Source organism: Pteropus medius, unplaced genomic scaffold (genome assembly GCF_902729225.1).
Source record: "Pteropus medius unplaced genomic scaffold, Ma_sr-lr_union100, whole genome shotgun sequence".
NCBI lineage: Eukaryota > Metazoa > Chordata > Mammalia > Chiroptera > Pteropodidae > Pteropus > Pteropus medius.
This window is the reverse complement of record NW_024347793.1, coordinates 1287968-1311155: the sequence shown is the minus strand read 5'-3', so window position 1 is coordinate 1311155 and position 23188 is coordinate 1287968. Positions and strand designations below refer to the sequence as shown.

The window sequence follows — 23188 nt, the reverse complement described above, 5'->3', positions numbered from 1 at the left end:
TCACTTACTCTCTCTCTGCCTCAGCTTACTCGTCTGTAAAATGGGAGATCATGGAGACATTTGAGAATGAAGGGAAGCGTTCCGTTTTTTAAATCAAGTACCTAGAAGACCACCTGTCACTTAGTAGCAGGTGCTTTTCCTGTCTGCTAATTTTGTTTTTATTTGCTTTTTTGGAAGAGTGAAATTGCCTTTCTTTTTGATTATTCTCTCAAATAGCCAATTATGAGTGACTGTGCTGAATTCGGGGACATTTCTAAGTGCTCTACCATCACGGCATCCCACCGGGGAGAGGGGACCAGCGAGGCCCAAGGAGAAACTTCCGAAGGTCAAGGTCGAGATGAGAGCCCCTGTTCCGTCCTCTGCCCTGCTCTGGCCTCGGTGTCCCTCCCTCTCTCCCGGCAGCTGCTGGAGGAAGAGTTCTCAGTGGGCTCCATCTTAAATGGCTTCTAAGTACAGACTTTGAATCATCAAGATCAAGCCCGCATCCTAGATACCCAGAACTGGTCAGTCCTGTCCTGGAGGATATGGCAGTGGGACGGGAATCAGACAGCAATCAGGGAAGGCTTTTGGGAAGAAGGTGCTTGGATACGTGCACCTGAACAGACAGGCAGCACCAGAGGAAGGGGTCGCGAGGGTGAGGGGGGCAGCACGGAACTGGGGGTGGGTGAGTCCCTGCTCACAAGCCTCCTGTGGCCGCCGCTGGCCACAGCCTGATCCACCACCTTTCCCCACTAGGCACATACTGAACCATGTAGCCGGTGACTATGACTATGGGCGTGTCGAACCCCGATTCATCTGCCAACATCCTAGCTCCAGTGCCTACCCATCTGGGAAGCCATCCTCACCTGTTGGCCTTTCCCAGCATGGGCTCTCTCCTACTCCAGCCCTGACCCCACTGGGCTGGGAGTGTCTGTGTCCCCAGACTCAAGGGCAGGGCCCTAGGCCGTGATTTCTGTGGTGCCAGGCGTTCGGCAGCCCAGCCCAGACAGAGTGGGTGTTTGTTCACTGTGTCTCGAAAGAACTAAGGGAATAAATGAATGAGTGGTGACCCCTTCTGCCCAGAGCTCTCCAGGCCCCCACCTCCCTGAGGTGGAAGCCCAATCCTCCCAGGAGCCCATGCAGCCCCCCACGAGCTGCCCCATCCCCTGCCTGCCCTCCCCTCCTCCCTGTCCCCCACGCTCACTCCGCTCCAGCCACCCAGGCCTCCTCTCTGTTCTTCTAATGAACCTGGCTGGGTCCTGCCCCAGGGCCTTTGCACAGGCTGTTCCTGCCCCAGCCCGCAGGACTCGTGATCCATGACCTTTTGCACGGCTGGCTCACTCCCTCTCCTTCAGATCTGAACTCAAATGCCATCTGCTCTGAGAGACCTCCCTTGACCTTCATCTCTAGGAGAGCCACCAATCTGCTTCCTTTCTCTTTCGCTAGGAGTTCCCAGGGTCATCAGATGCATTGTGGATTTATGTATTCATCTTTATGATGTGTTTTCTTTTTGTGCCTTTTGTTCTCGGGCATCCCTGCGATTCCAGCAGATACTGAATTTGTGTATAAATAGAGGGGCGTCTGTGGGTGGGGGTCGGGGGCCCGTCCGCCCTTCCTGCGCGCCCCGCCCTCGCCGGGCCTCCGTCCTGCACACCGGGCGTGTCCGGGAGGGCGGGGCGCGGCGGGGGCGGGCGGGCGGCCGGGCCGGTCTGGCGGGTGCGCAGGGCGCGCGGGGCCGGGCCGGGGCCGAGGCCGGGGCCGGTGCGGAGCGCCCGGCGGGCGCCATGGAGGGGCTGCGGCGGGGCCTGTCGCGCTGGAAGCGCTACCACATCAAGGTGCACCTGGCGGACGAGGCGTTGCTGCTGCCGCTCACCGTGCGGCCGCGCGACACGCTCAGCGACCTGCGCGCGCAGCTGGTGGGCCAGGGCGTGAGCTCCTGGAAGCGCACCTTCTACTACAACGCGCGGCGCCTGGACGACCACCAGACCGTGCGCGACGTGCGCCTGCAGGACGGCTCGGTGCTGCTGCTCGTCAGCGACCCCAGGTGGCGGGGGCGGGGCGGGCGTGGGGCCAGGGCGGGGGGCGGGTTGTGGGGGCAGTGGGTCAGGGCTGGGACGGGAGGGGCTGCTGGGGTAGGCTGGGGGCAGACAGCGGGGCGCCAGAGGGCCTGGCGGGGGTCCCAGGTGGACAGTGGGTCAGGTCAGGTAGGGCCCGGGACGGACGTGGGGGGCAAGAGGGCCTGGCTGCGGTCCGGGCGGGTGGACTCCGGGCCCTTCTTGCCCCCTAGAAGGCCGCCTCCAGCACTGCTGCTGTGTGACCGCCCCGAGAGGATGGAGGGAGAGAGGGGGGCCCTGAGTGCGGCGGAGGGCAGCTGGATGCCCCACCCCCGCAACTTCCTCCTTTTCTCTTTCCCTGTCGGCCTCTCCCTGGCCTCCCCTTTCCCATGATCTTTGTCACCTCTCTCCCTCTCTCCATGGTGCTGTCCTGTTTATTTCTCTTCCTGTCATTCTGTCTGTCTCCATGGCTCTGTCCATTTCTGTGTCTGTCCATTATCCCCTGTGCCGTTTTCTCTGCTTTTCTTTCTCTCTGCGTCTCTCCATCTTTGTCTCTCTGTCCATTGGTCTCTGTTTTTCTCTGAGTCCCTGTCTCTCTGAATCTCTTGTCCTCTATCCATCTCCTCCACCACCTCTGTCCACCCCTCATTCCCATTCTGATGCTTGCTGTCTATACTCTAACCTGGCCATCGGGGGTCCCCAAAGAAGTCCGCTGGCCAGAGAAAGGCATCTTTGGAGGCTGGTGCTTGATGAGGTAGACAATGAGGTGAGGGAGATGGGCCGGGGCTGGTCCCAGAGCCCCAGACAGGCACCGCCTAGGAGGTGTTGGGCAGGGGACACAATGGAGACATGTGTGTAACCCTGGAGTTTATGAAGGTCACGCTTGCTGGAACCCTGAGCAGGGGTCCCCAACCCCTGGTCTGTGGACTGGTACCTGTCCGTGGCCTGTTAAGAACCGAGCCACACAGCAGGAGGTGAGCTGTGGGCAGGCGAGTGAAGCTTCATCTGTATCTGCAGCCGCTCCCCAGCGCTGGCATCACCGCCTCAGCTCCGCCTCAGATCGTCAGGCGTTAGATTCTCATAGGAGTGCTGGTCCCTGGTGCCACAAAGATTGGGGGCCGCTGCACTAGAGGCTTGGTTCTGCCAAGCCTGGGGTGACGTTTTGAGAGCAGGAGCCTCAGTTGCTGGTCCTGGAGACTTGGTGTGTGTGTGTGTGTGTGTGTGTGTGTGTTTGGGGAGAGAGCCTGCCCCCCCCAGGCCCTCAGAAGGGAGCACCTCAGGGGGCGGTGGGGACAGTGGGATGGGGACCGATGGGGGTTTGGGACTTGGGGCTGGCAGAGGGCATTCCCCTACAAGGTCTGGCAGCTGGATAACCCATAAATGTCCACACACCATACTCATCATTCGATATACGGGAAGCATTTATTGAATGCCTACTGTGTGCCAGGTCATGTGTTGGGCATTGGAACCCAGTGGTGACTCAGACAGACGAGGCCTGCCCTCACGGAGCCCCGGGTCAGGTCAGTGGGGGAGGGAGACAAGAAACCAAATAAATATATGATGAACGTCAGCTTATGAGTAGGCGCTGTGTTCCTCTGACTCCCTAGGCAGCGTCTTGCCTCAGGACTTTGCCCTGGATGCTCCTTCAGCCTGGAATGTTTTCTGGCTTCCTCCCTCCTCCAGCGGCTCCTTCGTGCCTTTGCTTCAGATGCCACCTCAGGGCAGTCTGCCCTGACCACCCTGTTTGCCATTGCATCCTGCTAACACCCGTCCCCCACACCCCTGCTTTACCTTTCTCCCCGGCACTCACCAGCTGACCTCACTGTATTTTTATAGTTTTTCTTACCTTATTCCTGTCCACTTAATGAGGGCGTCATTGCCCATCCTATTCCCTGCCGTGTCCCCAGTTCAGTGCCTGGCTTATGGTAGGTGCTCAGTAAGTATGTGGCATGCATCGTGTCTGGAGGGGAGGACGAGGCGGCTCGGGACAGCTCCCTGGAGCCCTGGCTGTGTCTAGGAGCCAGGGAAAGGGCCCCAGGCTGCAGGTGAATGCTGGGAGATGTGGGACGATGCTTTGGCTAGATGCTAAGCAGGCAGGGAGGTCTTGAGCGCTGAGGTGAGGGCTGCATTTGGCCTGCAACCTGTGCCTTTCTGTCCCCCGCTTTCAGGTAGTCCGGGTTGGAGGAGGCGGAGCCAGGACCAAGGGGACCGAAGATGCTGGCTGAAGGAGCAGCCTGCGGTGGGGGGCACCGTCAGGGGGTAAGTCACTCCAGGGACCTCACAGATTGTGGAGGCCACAGATGGGGAAAATGAGGCCCAGAGAGAAAGGGCTCACCTGTTGACCGTCATCCCCCTTCACTCCCCTGTGCTTTTCGCCCCTTGGGCGGGGACACTGTCCTTGCCTTCTCACTTACCTCTCGACTAATGCGAATGATGTCGCCCGACTTGCTGTGTGACCTTGGGCGAGTCTCTCTGCCTCTCTGGGCTCTGCTTGTCCGCTCCTTACAATGAAAGGGCAGGGCTTTGCTGGGTAGGCTTGGTTTCATCGTACTTACTCTGTCTGCAATCATACTCTTTTCCCGTGACTGCCACTAAGCAGCTTTAAACGACCCAGGATGGCTAGCTACCTGTGGCTGAGGGCTATCGTCGTCCCTACTGGAGGGCAGCCAGGGCCATCGGGAAGGCGGCTGCAGGTGTCACCGTCCACGTCGGGAAGGGACATTGGGGAAAAGGGAAGGCAGCTTGGCCAGAGGACTGGGGTTTTGTCCCCCCAACGGCCTGGCTCGAGGTGGTCATCTGCGTCCTCCTGCTGTTCCAGGTTCTGGGCTCACAACCGGGTGGACAGTGAAACACTGGCCTGACCAGCTGATGCCCACTGCCTCGGACCCTCCGGGTGGAGCCCCTTCCCCACACTGACCCCGGACACTGCCGCCTCTCTGCCGCCCCCAGCCGGCCAGACTGTGCTGTGTGACCCTGAGGCCATCCCAGCAGGATGGCGCCCTTTGGGGGCCCCAGTGTCCCACCTCGGGAGCCAGGGGGTGAGGGGGCTCAGGGCAGTACGCCCCCGCCTGTACTCTCTCCGGCCACACCTCCGCCCAGGCTGTGCCCCCGCCTAAGGTACCTTCCACACTCCTCTCTGCGGCTCCAACCCACCTGGGATTCCCGCCTCCTCCAGGAAGTTTTCTCGGATGCCCTCCTGCCCGGCCATGGAGCACCTTGTCCTCTTTCGGGCTCCCACAAGCCCCCGCTACTGTGAACAGTCTCGGCTGCGGGGTGCAGCCAGGCACTCAGGAAATCTCAGATGACTAAAGGTGGATGCTAGGGGCCTCCAGCCCTCTCCCAGTTCTCCAGGGTCCCTCCGCATGCCACCCTTATCCCCAGACACCTCCCCACTTCATACTTGTTTCCGTCCCCTAAGCGGTGTCCCCTTCCCCTTAAATCCCACTGCCTCGCCCCCTGCATGGCGTCGCCCAGCTGGGTCTGAGGGCTCTGGTAGTGTCGTGGGGATGTGAGGGCTCCTGTACCAGGTAGGGCACTGAGGCACGCATGGGATGTAATTTGGGGGGCATTCCAGGAAGGGTTTTGAGGGAAGTCTGGGTACGAGACCATCCACTATAGAATCCTGGGCCTCAGTTGGATCTCGGACCTGCGGCCACATGGTGTCAGGTCCTTTGTGCAGACCCCGGGAGTGGGGGGACCCCAGGGCGGGGATGTAGGGCCTGCGTAAGCCCCGGAGGTTCGTGTTCACGCTCCAGGTGCTGGAGAGGCACAGGGCAGAGGTGTGGCGTCTGGGAAGAAATAATGTGCTAATTAAGAGCCATGTTGGCCGCAGGGCCCAGAGCAGGCCCATGTGGGTAAAAACTCGTGACCACGCAGAGAGCACACTCAGACCACGTGTTTGCCCACTGTGGGGCTGGCGCCAGGCCACTGAGCCCCATTCACCTCTCCTCGGAGACGCCAGTGCAGGCACCTCCCTGGCCCAAGAGGGAATGGAGGTAGATGGGGGGAGGACAGACAATCGGAGGGAGAGAGGGCCCCCCACTTCCCTCCTGCAGACAGCTGGAGGTGCAGCAGGTTGCCCTGGGGTGCTTTGTCCTGTCCCCCATTCCCTGCTGGGTGCCCAGCCCAAGCCCAGGACCCAAAGACGCCAGTGCCTGCTCCTGGGTCTCCTAAGGCAGGGCCTTCAGCCACCTGTTCCACAGTGGGTAAACTGAGGCCTGCGATGGTTCCCAGGCACCCCGGGGCACACAGTGGGGGAGGCAGCGCAGGCCTTGCTCGTGCCTGGTTCGGGCCTCTATCCGCCACTGGGTCACACGCACATACCTGCCCATCCACCTGCACACACTCTGGAACCTGATTCCCGGGGCCCAACAGGAAAGTGGGGCTTTTAGTAATCGCCCCAACTCCATGCTGGGGTCTGCACCACATCCTCGCCTTGATTTAGTGTAGGCTGCCAGCTGCACTGTTTAGCATCAGTGGGGGCTGTGATTACGGCCCATTTTACAGATGGGACGTCCAAGGTCACCGCCCTCCTGGCTGCTGGGCCAGCAGCCCCGGGGCCCATGCGGGGGTGGTGGGGGGAGGGTCCCTGATGGAGGATCGGGGAGGGTTTCCTGCTTCTTGACTGGAGACAGGGTAGGGGAAAGCATTTTCAGGGCATTTTGACATTTAACAAACAGCATGCAAATTGAATGCAAATCGCATGCAAATCGTCACCCATTTCTTAAGCCTCGACAGCTCTGGCGTGTTCTGGAGTAATAATGTTGGACCTGTCTCAGATAGTGCCTGGAGGCGGGAACAAAGCCTTTCCCTTCCTCCCTCCTCCCTCCCTTGCCTTTTCCTTCTCTTCTCTTTCCTTCCTCCCTTCCTTTTTTCCTGTTTTCTCTTCCTTCATATCATTTGTTGAAGGCCTCCCAGTCCTGAGATGAGCACGAACAGCAAAAGTGGCTCCCAGATGGAGAAACTGAGGCACGAGCCAGACCCGATGTGCCAGAGCCACATTGTGGAACGTGTCCCCTGCCAAGTGTCCTCATGGGCCAAAGTGGACAGTACCTGTGACCCAAGGAGGAGAGATACCAGCGGCGGGAGCAGGCCCGACGGGGCTTGGTGGAACCGTCCCGGGCTTCTTGGCCCTGAGTGGCCGCCCGCTGCGGAGCTTGGGTCTGGAGACGCCCCACACTGATTCGCTCTACTCCTGCGGCCCTTCCTCCTGCTATTCCGTCAGCGTGTTCCCTGAATTCTGGCCACAGCCCTTCTGCCCCGTTTGCCTGCCCTGCCGTCTCTGCAAGCTCCTATTCATCCTGCAAAACCCTAGCTCCAGTGTCCCTTCTTCGCACAGCCATTTCTGATCCTCTAAGAAGAGGCTCCGCTTCCCTCTGGGCTTCGGCTGCCCTACCTCTCTCCCTCTCCGGTCCGGCCCTGACCACTCGGGACCCGCGGGGTCACTGTCCGCTCTAACTTGACTCGTCTGGTTATTTTGTACCTCTAGACGTTCGCATACGCTATTCTCCACCCAGAATGCTCTCTCCAGCCTTTTTTACCTGGCGCACCCCTCAAATTCCAAGGCCCTCCCCTAACGCCCCACCTCCATGTGGGCTCTGCAGCCTCCGTCCGCCTGGCCCACCCCCGACCCACGTAACGGGAGTTCTGAGGAGTCGCCTCTGGGGCCTCCTAGTGCCACCTGGGACTAGGTACCAAGGGAACATCTATCTCTCAGAGTATGTCGAATAAAAGACTGAAAACAAAATCAAGTTTCAGATCCGTGATAACCAAGCACTTCTCGTCCTGCCCTTCGCTCACCTCCAGGCCTTTGCAAAAGCTGTCCCCTCCGCCAGGAATGCCTTTCCCTTGACTCCCGTTTTGGGGGACCCTAAGCCAGCTGCCGCCCGTCTCTGGCCTGTGAAACTGGACTGGGGGAAGCCTGCCCCCCACTCCCACCCCAGGGCCTCCCAGGCTCCTGGCTCCACCCCAGGAGCAAGTCTGGGCTACAAGGAGTTTCGGGTGAGACTTGGCAGCCACCAACTCTCGCTGGGGCCCGAGGCGTCCCGGGGAGGGGCCGCTTCCCGCCTTGGCTGCCCACCCGGTTCGCGCTCCCAGAAGGTCAAGGGGAATATTCCTGGGTGGCAGTAAATCCAGGCGATTCCCAGAGGAGGCATCTGTGGCTCAGAACTGTAGGGGCGCAGACTCCCTGCTTGAGTCCTGCTGTCTGTCTGTCTCTGTGAGTCCAGGCCAGGCTCTGCAGTTCTCGGTTTGTTCGTGCCGTGGGCGATTATCAGTGCCATCTCTGTGCCTGGCCCGTGCTGGCTGCCGGAGATACCGAGACAGACTCGGCTCCAGCTGCTCCAGGCTGTGGGGCAGGTCATGCACTGCACAAAAGCACCCAGCTGAGGGGGTGACAGGGCCCCAGGAGGAGGACCTTTTTGTAATTCAGACAAAGGCTCCCCTACAGGTTAGCGGTGGTCCTGACCACCTCTCTCTCTCTCTCTCTCTCTCTCTCTCTCCCCACCTTCTCTCTCTCTCTCTGTCTCTGTCTCTGTCTCTGCAACTTTCAGTGTCTTTTCCACATATCTGCTCCCTGCTTACTGCCCTTTCTCACTGCGTCTCTGTGTCTCTTTTTCTGCCTCTCCAGTATCTGTATCTGGGTTTCTCTGTCTCTGTTTCTCTCCATGGCTCTGTCTGTTTTGCTATGTGTCTCTATGTCCCTGTATCTGTCTCTCATAACCCCAACCAAAAAGGACCCGCTTGTCCCCTGACGCCCTGAGCATGACCTCTGGGGCTGCTGGGGCCATCCATTTTGCAATCGTTGATTAAGCACCTCCAATGTGTAGGGCACTGGGGACACTGTGGTGACCAGGACGCCCAGCCGCGGGCCCTCATGGGGCTAGCAGAAGAGACGGAAGCTGCAGGGCAGGGGGCCACTCCTGGGGCCCCGGAAACTCCTCCTCTGAGTTGAACCCACAGTCCTCCTCTGGGTGGTCCTTGTCCCTTTCTGGGCCTCAGTTGCCCCACCTTGCCGAGGAGGGAGGTCTTTGGGGTGGCCGGACCAGGAGCTGCTCACGTGGCATAGGCTGTAGGCCGGCAGAGGAAACCTGACTCATCCCCGTGACCGATGGGTTTGAAAGAATCTTCTGAGGGGAAAACAGTTGTGAGGAAAAAAACAAAAACTTCCCAGAGCCCAGCCTGCTGTCTGCCTCCCTCGGGGTCAGAAATAGCCTCGCTGCCATCCCCCAGGCCACTGGGGAAATTTGCCTGTCTCTTCCCCCGACGGCCCCTAGCTGTCCACTGAAGGCTGCTGGCCTCACTGGGAGGGCTCCAGGCCTAGTCCTGGGGGTGCCGGCTTGGCACTGACCACACATGTGCTCTGAGCTCAGCCCGCCAGCCTCGTGCGGGGCCCCACAGAGGAGCTTTCCAGCCCCAGAGCACGTGCACTGTGCTGCTGGCCTGGGTGCAGCGCCCTCTCCCCGCCCCTCCCACGTCGTCTTCCACTTCGTGGTCCCTTGGGGGAGACCCTAAAGAAGTCACATTCTCCAGGTTTCATTCTCACGCTGTCCTGTGCTTTTCCTTGGCAGCATTAATTATTTAGACTATCGTTCATTCAGTGGGCATCGGGAAGGCTGGGGTGGGGTCTCGGATGGTCCCCGCTGGATGGTGCGGCACTTAATCACCCAGCATAAGGGAGTGGGAGCCAGGAATACCCTCCCCTCTCAGGCTGGGTGAGGGTCCCTCGCCCCAGTCACTTGCCAGACTCCAGGGAGCCAAGGGGCACAGAGGCCCCAGATCGGCTTTCTGAGCACTCAGGCTCCTTCCTGCCACCGTGATAAATGGGGAAAATTCAGAATTAATTATTGACCGCCGAGCCGGCCCGATCGGGACAGATAAAGAGTGTCCTTGCTGCCGTCTGCCCAGCACTTCTCAGGAGTTTATTAGAGGCTGGGAGGTGGCCGGCCGAGGGGAAGGTGCAACAGGCACCGGCACCACTCGGAGCTGGTCTCACGCCTGGCCCTGCCGGGCCACTGCGGGCAGTCACGTTCCCTCTCTGAGCCTCGGCGTTGTCATTTGGAAAAAGGGAGGAGAAAACATCCTCCTGTTTTGGGATGAATTTCTCGGGAGAGTCACCTCGAGCTAATAGAGCGTGGCACGCAGTAGCTACCCAATAAATGCTGCAGGGTTCGTAAGGTGACTCTGGAGGCCTAACTCTTTCTCTGCCCCGGACGCCGGCAGAATCGAGCGAGGCCAGGGGCAGGGGCGGAATCCTTTCCCAGAGGTAGATTTGTCTCCCTGAGACGGTGTGACATAGCAGATAGAAAACACGGGCTGCGTTGTAAGAACTGATGGAACAACCACAAGAAACCGACTTCCTCTGAACTGCTTCCTCTTCCTTTCGATTGCCCGGCCCCACGGCAAGGGCACGGCGCCCCCTGCTGGGCAGTGCAAAGGCCACACAGCACCTTAGAATTCAAGTTCACTTAGCGTGGAGTCTGGTGGAAAGATGACGGAAGCCAAGTATGTCACTTAAAACTTTCTGGTAGCCACTAGAAAAACAAGTAAAAAGTAACAGGTGAAACTGGTTTTCATAATGTGTTTTCTTTAACTCAATACATCCAAAACATTTTAATATGCAACCGATTTTAAAAATTGTTAATGAGCTATCTTACGTTCTTACCAAGTCTTTACAACCTGGTGTGTATTTTAACATCTCAGTTTGAACGAGTCACATTTTAAGTGCCACCGGCTCCCATATTGGACAGTATGGAATTAGGGTGCATGGTTATCCCTTGCCTGGACCGGTACAGTTCCCTCCGCTGTGCTCCTCCGGCTCCCACCCTCATCCCCAGTCTGTCCTCCCCGCAGCAGATCCCAGAGGGTGCCGGTGAGCACCTGAGTCAGGTCCCAGGCCTCCTCTGTCAGCCCTCTGTGGGTCCCTAGTTCCCTCGGGGGCAGGTCAGGCAGGGCCATGCGGACCACGAGGAGGACTAGGACTTTAACCTGAGTGAGGTGGGAGCCCAGGTGAGTGATGACGGGGGAGAGTGTTCCAGGCAGTGGAAACAGCCTGTGCAAAGGCCCCGGGGCAGGACCGGGCCTGGAGTGTTGGAGGAACCACGAGGAGGCCCCTGTGGCTGGAGCAGAGTGAGGGAGAGGGAGGGGGAGGAGCAGGTCGTGCAGGGCCTTGTGGGCCTCAGGAGGACTTGGGCTATACCTCCTGGATGGGTGGTAGGTGGTGGGTCCAGCAGGAACAGAGGCTGAGGGGCTGGAAGAGGCTGGTTGCATTGTCTCTGGATTCGGGACGGGCAAGAACCCCGCCTCGGTGGCGTCAGGGTTCCAAATCTGCCTTCGCCTTCTCTTAGCCGAGTGAACTGGAGCCAAGGACTTGCCTTCTGGGTCTCAGTTTCCCATGCGTAAAACGAGTGCAATAATAGATCATCATCAGATGGCACTGAGGTTCAGGCGAGCTCCTGACCACGCGGGGGTCACGACGGGCACTAAGGGGAGAGGGCAAGGCACTCGCCGGGGAACAAAATTTAAGGGGCTCCACCAACTGTCAACCAGATAAATACTTTTAATGCAATATGAAAAAAACAGAGCGCAAAAACCTCCACAATGAACAAAGTATCAAAGTGTTAAATGTTGTCAGGCTCCGACAATGAACAAAGTATCAAAGTGTTAAATGTTGTCAGGCTCCGACTGTACACAGGCTCCGCTGTCCCTTTCTGTCCCTCTCTGTCCCACTCGCCCCTCCTGAGTCCAGGCGCAGCAGTATCTGGGCGGCCCAGCCCCCCACGCGGCCTCCCTCCCAGCAGCAAAGGCCTCTGATTAAACCTTAATTCCCCATGACTAAGCCCACGGATCTGCCCACCTCGCCCCCACATGGCTGGAGGGAGGCCCAGCTGGGGTGGGCCCGGCTGTGCCTCCAGGGGGACCGGGGTTGGGGTGGGACCCTGGAGGGGAGGCCTCAGTGGCTGAATCGGAAGCCCAAACTTAACGAGCCCCTCCGGGTTAACTACTGGGCCCGGAAACAGGCTGAGGAGCCCATTACCCAGTGGTTCCCGACCCCAGGCTTTCTTCATCGTTTTTCTCTAAAGCTCCTCTCCATTCTTTTCTACCAAATGTATTTATTTTTAAAATGCACTTTTATATCCGACCATGAAAACCCAGGTATATACATATTTTTGAGCGGAATAGACTCTGTATATAAGTTTTGGGGGATATGCACTGAAATATATAAATGATCTACGTGGTCTTGTTTGGGAGCAGGGCAAACAGCAGCTGTTCTGTAAGCACTGAGTATGTGCCAAGTGTTTACACACGCTTCTTAGCTTATCTCACAGTTGCTCTGAGGGGTACAAGCTATGATCACCCCCATTTTCCAAGAGCTCATCTGAATCCAGGACCTGTGTCCTTGGGCCCGCCGGTATCCACCAGAGTGTGTTCTGACCCGAGACCTTGGCTGCAAAGCCCCGATGCAGAGGAACCACTTTGGGTTCCGGATGAGATCGGAATTTGCGATTTATTTTTTATTTTTTTGCTTTCAGCCTCTGAGCATTCGCCTGGGCTGTTCCTTCCACCAGGAACACCTTCTATACCCATGTGTGAATCCCTCTGGAACTTCAAAACCCAGGGCACATGTCTGCAGGAAGCCTTCTCTGTGAACCCCCAAAATTCAGCTTTACAAACCCCTACCAAGGGCCACCCGGTCTCCTGTGCCCAGCCTGACCCCTGGGGCTGGGAGTTCTCTGGTTCTGTCCCTCACAGGCCCCCGTGCACATGCACACGCACACAGGCACCTGTCGCAGGCATGTATATTTTGCACACAACTGGGGGCCTGCCCCACACGCCCCATGTCCCCACAGCCGTACCCGTGGGTTGCAGGTCGTTCTCTCTCTAACCCCCAGCCTCACACATCAGCCCTGGGAACCATCACAGTGTCAGACGCTGCTGCTGCCCCAGACAGGCCCGCCTCACGTTTGATTCATCTTCGTGCTAATTATAGCCAGGCTGGGAGGGGCACGGAAACCTAGCCCTCCCCAGCCCTCCCTGCCACCAAGGTGCCTGGGGAAGGGTGGGGAGACGGCGTTCGGGACCCTCTATCCCCCAGCCCCGGCTCAGGGCAGCGGCGCCAGCCTGCAGCACCTCCTCCTAGGGTGCAATCTCGGAGGCTGCCTTGATGGCGGAAGGGCGAGCGCGGGGCGGGGCGGAGGGAAGAGGCGGGATCCTCCCTCCGCCCCGGCACCGCGTGTGAGCATCTCCACGCCTGCTTCCCTCCCTTCGCCCTCTTCCCTTCCCTCCCTCCGTCTTCCCCAACCCAGGGTTGATGATGATACCTGGGACCACGCAGCCCAGTCCGCTGTCTTCTAGGTGGGTCCGCCAAAGCCTGAGGTCCCCGCCGAGGCTGCGGGCCCCTGACAGTAGTGAGTAACGATAACCAGCCTTGGGGGCATGTAGCGTTTGGTGTGGTTTGTGGCGTTCGGCCCTTCTGCAATGTTAGCTACGTTTATCACCGCCGTCTGTGGCTTAACTCTGTGCCAGGCTCAGTCCTGAGCAAATGTGACTGTCGCTGGTCTGGGATTAGGGCATCGTGAGCGAGTCACTCGCCTCAGGCCAAACTTAAGGAGGCGCCAACAAACAGCAGAAGAAAGACGGTTTTCAGCCATGTTTTACGGAATCCAGGAGAACAGAAAAACAAGTCCCCGTGAAACAAAATATCCAAAACTTAAATACAGACGGGCGGGACCCTGCGGGGCTGGGGGGAGAACGCGCGTGATGCTTCCCTTCGTCCCACGGCCCCTGGGAGGTGGGGACCCCCGAGGAAAGTGAGGTGCCATGCTCCTGTCCACTCTGCCCCCGTCCCCACTGGGCAGCCCTGTCCTGGCCCAGGCTGGGGCTTTGATTTCCCCTCCCCAGCTTGGACCTCTTCCTGTCTCCAGCCTGTCCCTGTCAACCTGCCCGAGTGACGCTGCCCGAAATAGCCGTGGGTGTCAGTGGCTGGCGGGTTGCCCGGGGCTGGGTGCCCACCGGCTCTCTGTAATGGCTCTCCTGGGTGGCGAGAGAGGCCGGAGGGAGCTCCAGGGCTAAGCAGCGGGCCCTTGCTCTCCCATCCACGCCTCAGTGGCCCCGTGTGTACCCTGGAAGCCGAAAGGCTAGTCCAGCAAGCGGGGTGGCGAGGATCATGTACCTGCCTGCTTGAGAGGCCACCGTCCAGGAGGCCTTCCCGGGGTAGCTGTGACCCCCTTCGTGCGCCAGTGTGGATGTATGTGTAGGTGAGGCTTAGGATCCAGAGCCAGCTTCAGCAGTGGCTGCACCGCATCCGAGCTGTGTGACCTTGGGCAGACACTTAACCTGTCTGTAGCAACGGCCTCATCTGCAAAATGCCTCTGGATTAAATGGGTGAATTTACGGTGTGGAAAGCTCAGGGTGGTGCCTGGCACACAGCAGGTGCTCGATGGGTGGCTGAAATCACTGGAGCCAGGCACTGGGCTTCGAGCTCCAGGCGTCCCGGTACCCGCGGTAATCTGAGGTGCGACTCGTTTTAAAGATGAGAAACCGAGGCTCCAAGAACGGCTGGGAAAAGCCCGAGGTCGCAGTCCTTCGGCTGGCCCAGCGAGGACTCGAACCAGGAGCCCAGCCTCCAGCGCCCACTATGACATCCTCACCCTCGAAGGCCCTGAGAGGGGCAGAGGCGCCCCCGGGGCGCACGGTGGCACGCGGGGCCCCACCCCGGCCGCGGCAGCGCCGGCGTCCTTGCCCTGGGCTGGGGGGCGGGCCGCGCGGGCCGGGCCGGGCCCGAGCTCCCGGCGGTGGCGTTGAGCGTTTCCATGGCAGCCTGGCGGGAGGCGGCCGCAACTATTAGGCGTCCCGAGGAGCGGCTGCTAAAAATAGCTCGCGCCTCACCGGGCTCATTAGCTGCTGGGCTTTTGGCTGCCAGGTACCGGCTCCCGCTCTCCTTCCTGCCCGCGCCCGGGAGCAGCGAGGTCTTGGGGGAGGCGCAGCCCGGTCCTGGGCCTTCGCCCACCTGGACCCGCCTCCAGGCTTGGCCTTCCCGGCCCCCCGCCCCGGATCTTCCTCAAAGGCAAATCCGATCTCACTCCTCCCCACTCCTCCCTTGGCTCCCCAGTGCCCTTGACCTCATGTTCCCACATTTTGCTCCCTGACTTCATCTCCCCCTGCTCTGGACCTCCCTCAGGGCCTCGAAACCACCGCGACTCCCTCTGAGCTTCGGCCCCTGCTGCCCCCTCCGTGTGAACCTCTCTGCTTTCTCTTCATCTTTTACGTCTCACCTTATCCGGGAAGCTCAGGGGACTCTTCTGGGCCCCCTCATCGTGGCTCCGACGCAAACCTGTGAGCTCCGAGGGGGAGGGGCGGGTGGGTTTTGGTCCCAGCATCAGGGATGGGACGGGGATACACAGCAGGTGCTCAGTAAGCGTCTGTGGAAGGGATGACAGAGGCATTTCCTGGGGGGAATGATGTGGGCCGGCGGACCGAGGGTTCCCGCTCTTCTCTGTCCACAGGCCAGAGGTCAGTGGTCCATCCTCTCCACCGGGGTCACTCTCTGCTTCCTCTGGAGAAGCTGCCGTGTGACCCAGCCGGCTCGCTCGCTCTCTCCCGTCCCCTTTCTGCCTTGCAGAATTGCCGCAGACGTAGGACTTAGAGGTTGGAGGGAACTTGCTGGGTTCTAGGAGGGACCGCCACGAAAACATCTAGGAGTAAAATTAAGTCCGTTCAAGAACCAGACTGGACTGTGGGTGGTAATCACACAATAGAATATAGAGATGTCAAATTATAATGCGCACCCTAAAATTATGTAATTATATTAACCAATGTTACCTCAATAAACTTAAAAAAAAAGAATCCATGGGCAGGATTTTCGAAGAGCACCAAGAAGGACAGTTTCCGGTCTGGCCACAGGGTGGCGCATTTGGCGTGGTACAGCTTGGTTGCCGGGAGAGGGGCGTGGCCAGGAGCAGAGTCAGCGGGAAATCGGGAGGGAGGGCCTTCAGTTTGCAGCAGAAGAGAGTCCGCAGGGAGTAGAAAGTCTGGGGTCTGCAGTGTGGGCAGTGAAGGCACTCAGGACTCTTGATGATTTGGCCATGACAGCATGACCGTGACTATGAAACTGTAAGACCATGGCTTAAATGAGGGAGAAGCTCATCACTGTCTATCCTCACAGACTGGGCGTCATCCCAGGCTGCGGTGGTGGCTCCACAATCACCAGGGACTTAGGCCGCTTTTAGTTTGTTGCTATACCACTTCAGCAGAACTCCCATCTTGTGGACCATAATGGCTGCTCCAGCCCCTGCCATCACGGCTACCTTCCAGATGAGGGGGAAGAGGGGAGGAGGTAAGGGCTAGAAAACGGCTTATCTTTTTCTTTGGAGGTTACGACCTGGAAGTTTCACACACCATTTACACTCACATCCACCACCTAGTCAAAAGTCACTCTGAGCTGCAAGGGTGGGAAATGTAGTCTTTAGCTGGGCAGGTCCTATTTCTAAAGGAGAAAGTAGAGAATGAACATGGGGGCCAGCCCACAGCTTCTGCCACCAAAAGGGTTGAAAAGGAGGAGTGGACATGTGCCACCATTTCAGCGATCGCAGCAGGGAGATGCCCCTTCCCCTTGTCCTCTGGATTGCCCACCCCCCTCCCATCTCCCCACTTCGCTCACTCTGCTCCAACTGCATGAGGCTCCTGGCTGTTGCTCCGACACGCCAGGCATGGTCCTGCCCCAGGGCCTTTGCACGGCTGTCCCTCCGCCTGGAATGCTCTTCCCCCAGATCTCTCTGTGGCTCGCTCCTCCCTCCCTTCCTTCAGATCTCTGCTCAGATGTCACCTCACCAGTGAGGCCTTCCTTGAATATCCTGTTTAAAATTGCCAGCCGCCCTCCCTCCCCGACTCCTGCTCATTCCTGCCCTGATTTTCTTCCTAGCATTTAACATCTCTAAAACCCTATAGATAGGGAAACTGAGGTCCTGAAGGAACAGACTCTTCACTCAAGGTCACACGCTTGTGGGTGACAAAATAGGGTTATGTGACCCACCAAGTTCCAGCTAATCCTCTTTCTCTACCTTTCTCTTCCACCCCAAGAGTTTCCTGTAAATTTCCGTTCTGCCCGTGTTTCCTGGAGTGAATTTCTGTTGCTTGCAGCGAGGAGCCGGGGATGACCGGGGGGCACCTCCATCACGCTAGGCACAGTGCCTGGTGCGTTAGCTGCTGTGTCGCATTTAACTGCCACACGAGTATGAAAACATTTGCAGGTTTCAAAGGACACATAAAACACTCTTAGCTTCAATTTTAGAGGCGTGGGGGACTGAGGCACAGTGCGGGGTGGTGGTGGGAATGGTTCTGGTCAGACAGCAAAGAGGTGGCAGGGGGCATTCCCCCTTCTCGCTTCCTGGCCACTGATAGAGGCTCAGTGCCACCCACGGCAGTGCAAACCCGAAGGCCTTGGGTTCGAATCCTGCCTCGTGCAGCCTTGGACATTTTCCTCTCCCTCGCCGGACCTGTTTTCTCTTCTGAGAAGTGGGCTCCCAAAAGCTGCCCTGGGCGTATCACATAGAATGTCTCATTGTTCCCAGAGCCTGGCATATGGAAGGTGCTCCCAGGAGGTGGGAGGGTGAGGACATCAGGAAGCTGGCTCCCCGGGACTGCAGATGCCCCCAGCTCAGACCCCTCCACCTCCCTGGCCTCGCTCCATATTCCCTCGGCTGCCCTGTGCCAGGTTTCTGTTTAGTTTAATAATCTCCCGAAAGTTTAATTGTTGTTTTATTCATCCGTGACCTTTCTCTCTCATCTGGAGACGTATTATTGCTAATCTACAAATTTCAAGAACCAGATTTATTTGCAAAACCAATTACCTGCCTATGCAAATGACCTCCTTCCTCTCCTGCCTCCCCGGCCAGCTGGCTGCTGGGGGCAGGGGATCCACTGCCCTGCCCGTTAGGGCTGCTGCTCAGACACTTGGATGCAGACTTATCTATAATTCCTCCGAGCGGGCGGCCCTCTCAGCCCCAGAGTTAATTAGAATCTCAGTAATCAAAGGAGGCGCTGACCCCACGCCTCTCAGCTCTGACCTCCTAAAGGGGACTCTTGAAGTGGCTGGAGGCTCTGATTGCTCCCCAACCTGGCCCTCCTGGTCGGAATGATGACTGTTCATGTGTTCATTCATTCAGAATCACTCACCGAGTGTCTGCCATGAGCCAGGCACTGTTCAAGGCTCTAGAAGCAGAGTAGGGAACAGGCAGGCCGAAGGGAAAGAAAACCCCGTCTTCATGAAACTAACGGAGAGAGAGGAGACAGGCAAGATAAATAACAAAAATGTACAGCACGGCGCATGGTATGAATTGAAACAGGACAAACAAGCAGGGGAGGAGAACAGGGTTTGCCAGGAATGGGTGGTCAGGGGACATGGGCCCCTTCCCTCTCCCCAGCTCCGCTCCAGCCACAATCAGGAACTGATCGTTAAAATGCCACACTCGAGTCTGCCGCCGGCCCTCTGCGTTTGCCGCCGCTGCCTGCAGTGCTTTTCCCGAAGCTCTCGGCCAGACCCAGCCTCAGCTCATGTGTTGCTTCCTCAGGGAGGCTCTCCAGGACTGCCCCAGCTAAGAGGCATCTCCCCAAGACCGGTTCTGTACCATTTCCTCGCTTTGTAATTCTGCTTCCTGAAATTAGACTAGGCATTTGTGTGTTGTTATTCTCTGTATGGCTCTGTTTTAATATCGGCACCTCGAGGACGGAGGAGCTGCCTCTGTTTCGCTCACAGCCGAATCTTCAGCACGCAGAGCAGTATTTGGGCACTCAATAAATATTTGTTGGCTGGCTGGTCCAGGAGGCCATGCTAGCCGTGGGGTAGAGGACACAGTGACTGCTCGTGGCCTCGGCGCTTCCCCACAGCCTCGTGGGGTGGCCGAAATGTTCCCATTTCACAGCTTAGCGTGGAGGCTGCTGGATTAGGTGTGCAGCTTGGCCCGCGAGAGCTGCCGGGGCTGGGATCAGAAACCAGGGGCTGGAGGCGCTGCCCTCAACGTCATCGGGGCCCCCCGGCAGCTGTCCATCGCGAGGAAGGGACGGAGAGGTTATTGGTGGGAGGCAGGACCCCGCCTCCATCTGGGCGAGGCCCTCCGAGACTCCACCCACCCGGGTTTCCCTTTCGCCTCCCTGGCCCGCCTTCCATCTCCTTCGTCTTCTTGAAGCCTCCCATGGCTGGTTCCGTCCCACCTCCCCTGGATACCCACCTTCGAGTGACAACACCAGACATCAGGCTCTTTTTTGAGTATGCTGTTCCCTCTGCCAGTCACACTGTCCCCTCCTCCGATCCCCCCACCCCCGTGGAGCCTTTCCACGGCCTCCCACCTGACTAGCCCCGCCCCCTATGCTATATCCCAGAGCAGCCTTAAGGAACCATCTCAATGTCAATGTCGGAGCTGTTTGCTCAATTGTTTGTTTAACACTTATCTTCCCCACTAGATGCTAAAAGCTCCAGATGAACAGGGGCCTCGGCCGTCGTTTTTATCCTGGCACCACCAGCACCACGCATGAAAAGGGGTGCTCCTTGGGCACTTAATGGTTGACCAGTGGGCAGGTGGTAAGGAGGGGTGGTGGATGAGGAAGGGAAGGGGGCGTGGGGGGGCATGGGAGGATGGATGGCTGGTTGCGTGGGGGAGAGATGGATGGAAGGATGGGGGCAGAGGGAATGGATGGATGGATGGATTGATGACAGTTAATGGAACCGCGCTCTGATGAGGTGGGCAGCGGACCCTGGTGAAGCCCCCGTCCCTGCCCTGCTGAGTGGCCCTGGGGACTTGTGTCGAGGGGGCACAGCTAGAGGCCTCTAGCTCTTTCTGGAGGGCTCAGATTGTCTCAGGTGGGGGGCAGGCCTGCCCATATGATCTCACAGCCCCTAGCCCCCCACACCTGCATTCCTGTTGCCTGTAGCTAAGCACAGGCCCCTGATGAGGGCCCCGCTTTTAGCCGAGAACATGGCCCCCAGCTTTCCCCTCTTTACCCCTTCATTTGATTCAATCTTGGCCGCCCGCAGATTCAATTATTCTGCTGCTGGGGTGGCCGGTAATTTCCTTTTGGGGCTGAGAAGCTCCATCTGTATCTGTGTGACTCTGAACAGCATGAAGGCCCAGAGACAGAAACACAGAGACAGAAAGAGAAGAGAGAAGCAGAGACACACTGAGAGAGCTGGAGGGGGACAGGGGAGGAGGGGAAGGCGGTCGGGGCTGACCTCATCCCCTCACGGCACCCCACCCTCAGACGAGCTTTCAAAGTATTCAAAACAGTGACCATCCTGCAGATTCCAGAATTTTCCCTGCGGACTGCACGACGACGCGATTCTCTCGGCGCATAAGGCGCGCGCTACAAGACACACACACACACACACACACACACACACACACACACACACACACACACACACACCCTTGCCAATGACCAGAGCAGCTCAGAGGTGAAACCGGAGAGGCTGGGAGGTAGTGAGCTTCTTATCCAGAGGGGAGTCCAAGCAGAGGCTGCAGAAGTTCAAGGTGCTCATTTATTTCGCACTGAGTCTTTCGACTTTTTCCGAGCACTTGCTAAGTGCCAGGGACTGGGATGGAAAGAGCAAGGGGGACAGAGAGAGGAGAGGAGGACAGGGAGGACTTGGGCTTTTACCGCAGGCGGGCGGGAGCCCCGAAGGACTGTGGGCAGAGCAGGGATGGACTGACTCAGGTTTACCGCCCACGGCTGCGGGGGCAGGGGACGGGGAACACCTTGGCCTCTGGCTGTGTGACCTTGGGCAGGCGGCCCCCTTCTCGGCTCCCCAGCCCCTCTCTCCACGCGGAGGTGCGGGACAGGGCCATCTCCAGGGCCCTCCTGGCCCCGCCTCCTCGGCCCCGCCCCCTGAGCCCCCTCGCGCATCCTTGACGGCTGTTCTGCCCTGCGTCAGGGTTGATTATCTGTAAGCGCAAACCCTCCCAAGAGCTTTGCAGACAATAACGAAATCACCTAATCTCGTGATGGTGATTGGGACTTAACGGAGAGGGACGTCCCCACCCAGCCGCGCTCTCTAGGGAGGAATTCCCCAGCCTCCCGCAGAGGAGACGCTCGCTCCTCATTCTGCCGCCCCCGCCAGCGGCTCCGGCAGAGCAGTCATGCGGGACCAGGCCTTCGCTCAGGCCCTTTGGAGTCCGAATGACTCCAATGCACCCCGGGGATGCTGTCCGTAGCATTTCTTCCTCCTTTATGCAGTGGCGAGGGGCTCTGTATGGCCGGACCATCATTCCGTCATCTACAGACCCCTCCCACTTTTTCTAAGCTTTCTACACAGGTCTAGCTGTAGCACTTATGCTCCTGACCGCTGAGCTATTCGTCTAAGAACTCTTGTTTTTTGGGGGTGATATTAAACATATTTAGTTACAGGTGCAGCTTGTTGCACCGGCACATGACAGGGCAGGTCCCAGCGGTGCTGTTCGTGGCTGGACCATGGGGAGCTCCATGGGGCTCAGGGGTGGGCCAGGGCACTGGGCAGGAGCCATCATCTATGTACCAAGCATTCCTGGACAGTGACAAGCTCAAGGTCACGTCCCAGTCCAGAACACAAGTTGTCTTGCTCCCTATCTGAGCACGCTTTGATCAGAGGCTTCCCGAAGCCGGTCCTGCCATCCTCCACCCAGAATGTATTGTTCCTCCTTCTCGAGAAGATCTCGGGTGTTGAAAAGGCCTGCAGATCCTGAGCGAGGCTCATAGTGTGCTGCATCTGGGGCTAGCGCGGCAGAGATGGTTCTGTTCATGGCAGCTAAAGGGACCCAGGAGCCCCTGGCCAGTCCGCAGTTCAGCTTACAAACCTGGACGAGCATCCCCTCACTGCTGAGCCCCCCAGGAAGGCGACGGAAAGGGAGGGTATTGGGGTGCTTGGTGAAGTGGGACTTAACATTTTTTGATCAGGACGAGCTGCCGGCCACCCTTACTTTGCAGAGGGCTGACAGCTACACTCTGCGAAGCAGAACTTCTTTATTTAGGGAGAGTCCGTCGAATGATTCCTTCTAGTTTCATTCACATGCAGGGTTCCCGTCGCAGTGGGGAACGGTGATGGCGCCACGGTAGCGCATTAGATTTGTCAGACCAGCCCCAAATCTGACCCTCGAAAGCACTAAGCGTTTATTTCTGTTCAAGTCTGCAGATTAGTTGGTGTCCCTTCCAGTCTCTACCTGGCCTTTCCTGCCTCTCTGCTCAGCTTGAGGTTGGGGAGGCAGTTCTGTGAATTTCGGCTGGAAGATCTTGTTTGGGGGTCGGCTGGTTGTTGGCTGGGGCCACTAGATTTCCTTCCATCGTCACCTTCCGTGACAAGCAGGACTCTCCTCCGGCAGACTAGCCTGGGCTTATTCCACGAGCAGCGGGCTCCATGACAGTGAGCAGAGCATGCTAACACTCTTGAATTGGAAGCAGACCCTGTTCTAATGGAACCTGGAGATGCTGGCCCCAGCTGACACCTTGATTGCAGCCTTGTAAGAAATCCTGGAGCAAGGAACCAGCTAAGCCATATTAAGACTCCTGACATACAGAAACTGTGAGATAATAATTGAGTGTTGTTTTAAGCTGCTACGATTGTGGCAGTTTGTTACACAGCTATAGCTGGCCGATACACCTCTCCTCAAACTCTTTGATGTCCAGAGGAGGCCAATGGGAATGGGGTATAACTCACCAGAGCAAAGGGATGTAGGTTTTGTTTCTGTCCCTTCTGAGGCTCTTTCTTATGGATTGAGGTGGCCCCAAGGGAAATCTAAAGTCAGGAAAAGACACTCAGTGCCATCCCACTGGGGACTTAATAGAAGCCCAATCAAAGATAGTCAGAGGATGCTGAACCTCCGGCTGCAGCATTTGGCTCAGGGCCACCCACCATGATCCACGTCGGCCCAATCAGAGTGGAGTCCTGAACATTCGAAGGGCTTATGTGGGGAAATTCTACTATGGGGGAGGTGACGCTCTTTTCCTCAGGGGTTATTAAGCTGATGGAAATCTGGTCTTCCTAGTAGCTACCAGATCACCATGTGGGAAACACTGTCCCATGAGTAGAGCTAATAGAGAGGAAAGCAGATGATTTTGACACGAATTGAGCACCTGGATCACACTATGCCTGAAGTCATACATTTTGTTCCAATAGCTCCCTTTTTACTAAGCCAATC

General features: G+C 58.0%; 1 long non-coding RNA gene across 3 annotated transcripts; it reads right to left on the bottom strand.

Moving 5' to 3' along the window:
• Nucleotides 1-9556: 9556 nt before the first annotated feature.
• On the bottom strand, nt 9557-13155 carry LOC120615416 (uncharacterized). Of its 3 annotated transcripts, none has more exons than XR_005656264.1 (3): nt 12887-13155; nt 11230-11568; nt 9557-10564 (listed from the first exon to the last, which is right to left on the bottom strand). It is a non-coding gene; the product is annotated as an uncharacterized LOC120615416 (long non-coding RNA). The 3 variants fall into 3 exon arrangements; XR_005656263.1 differs by having other exon boundaries at nt 11230-11512; XR_005656262.1 differs by having other exon boundaries at nt 11230-11413.
• Between the last annotated feature and the right edge of the window lie 10033 nt (nt 13156-23188).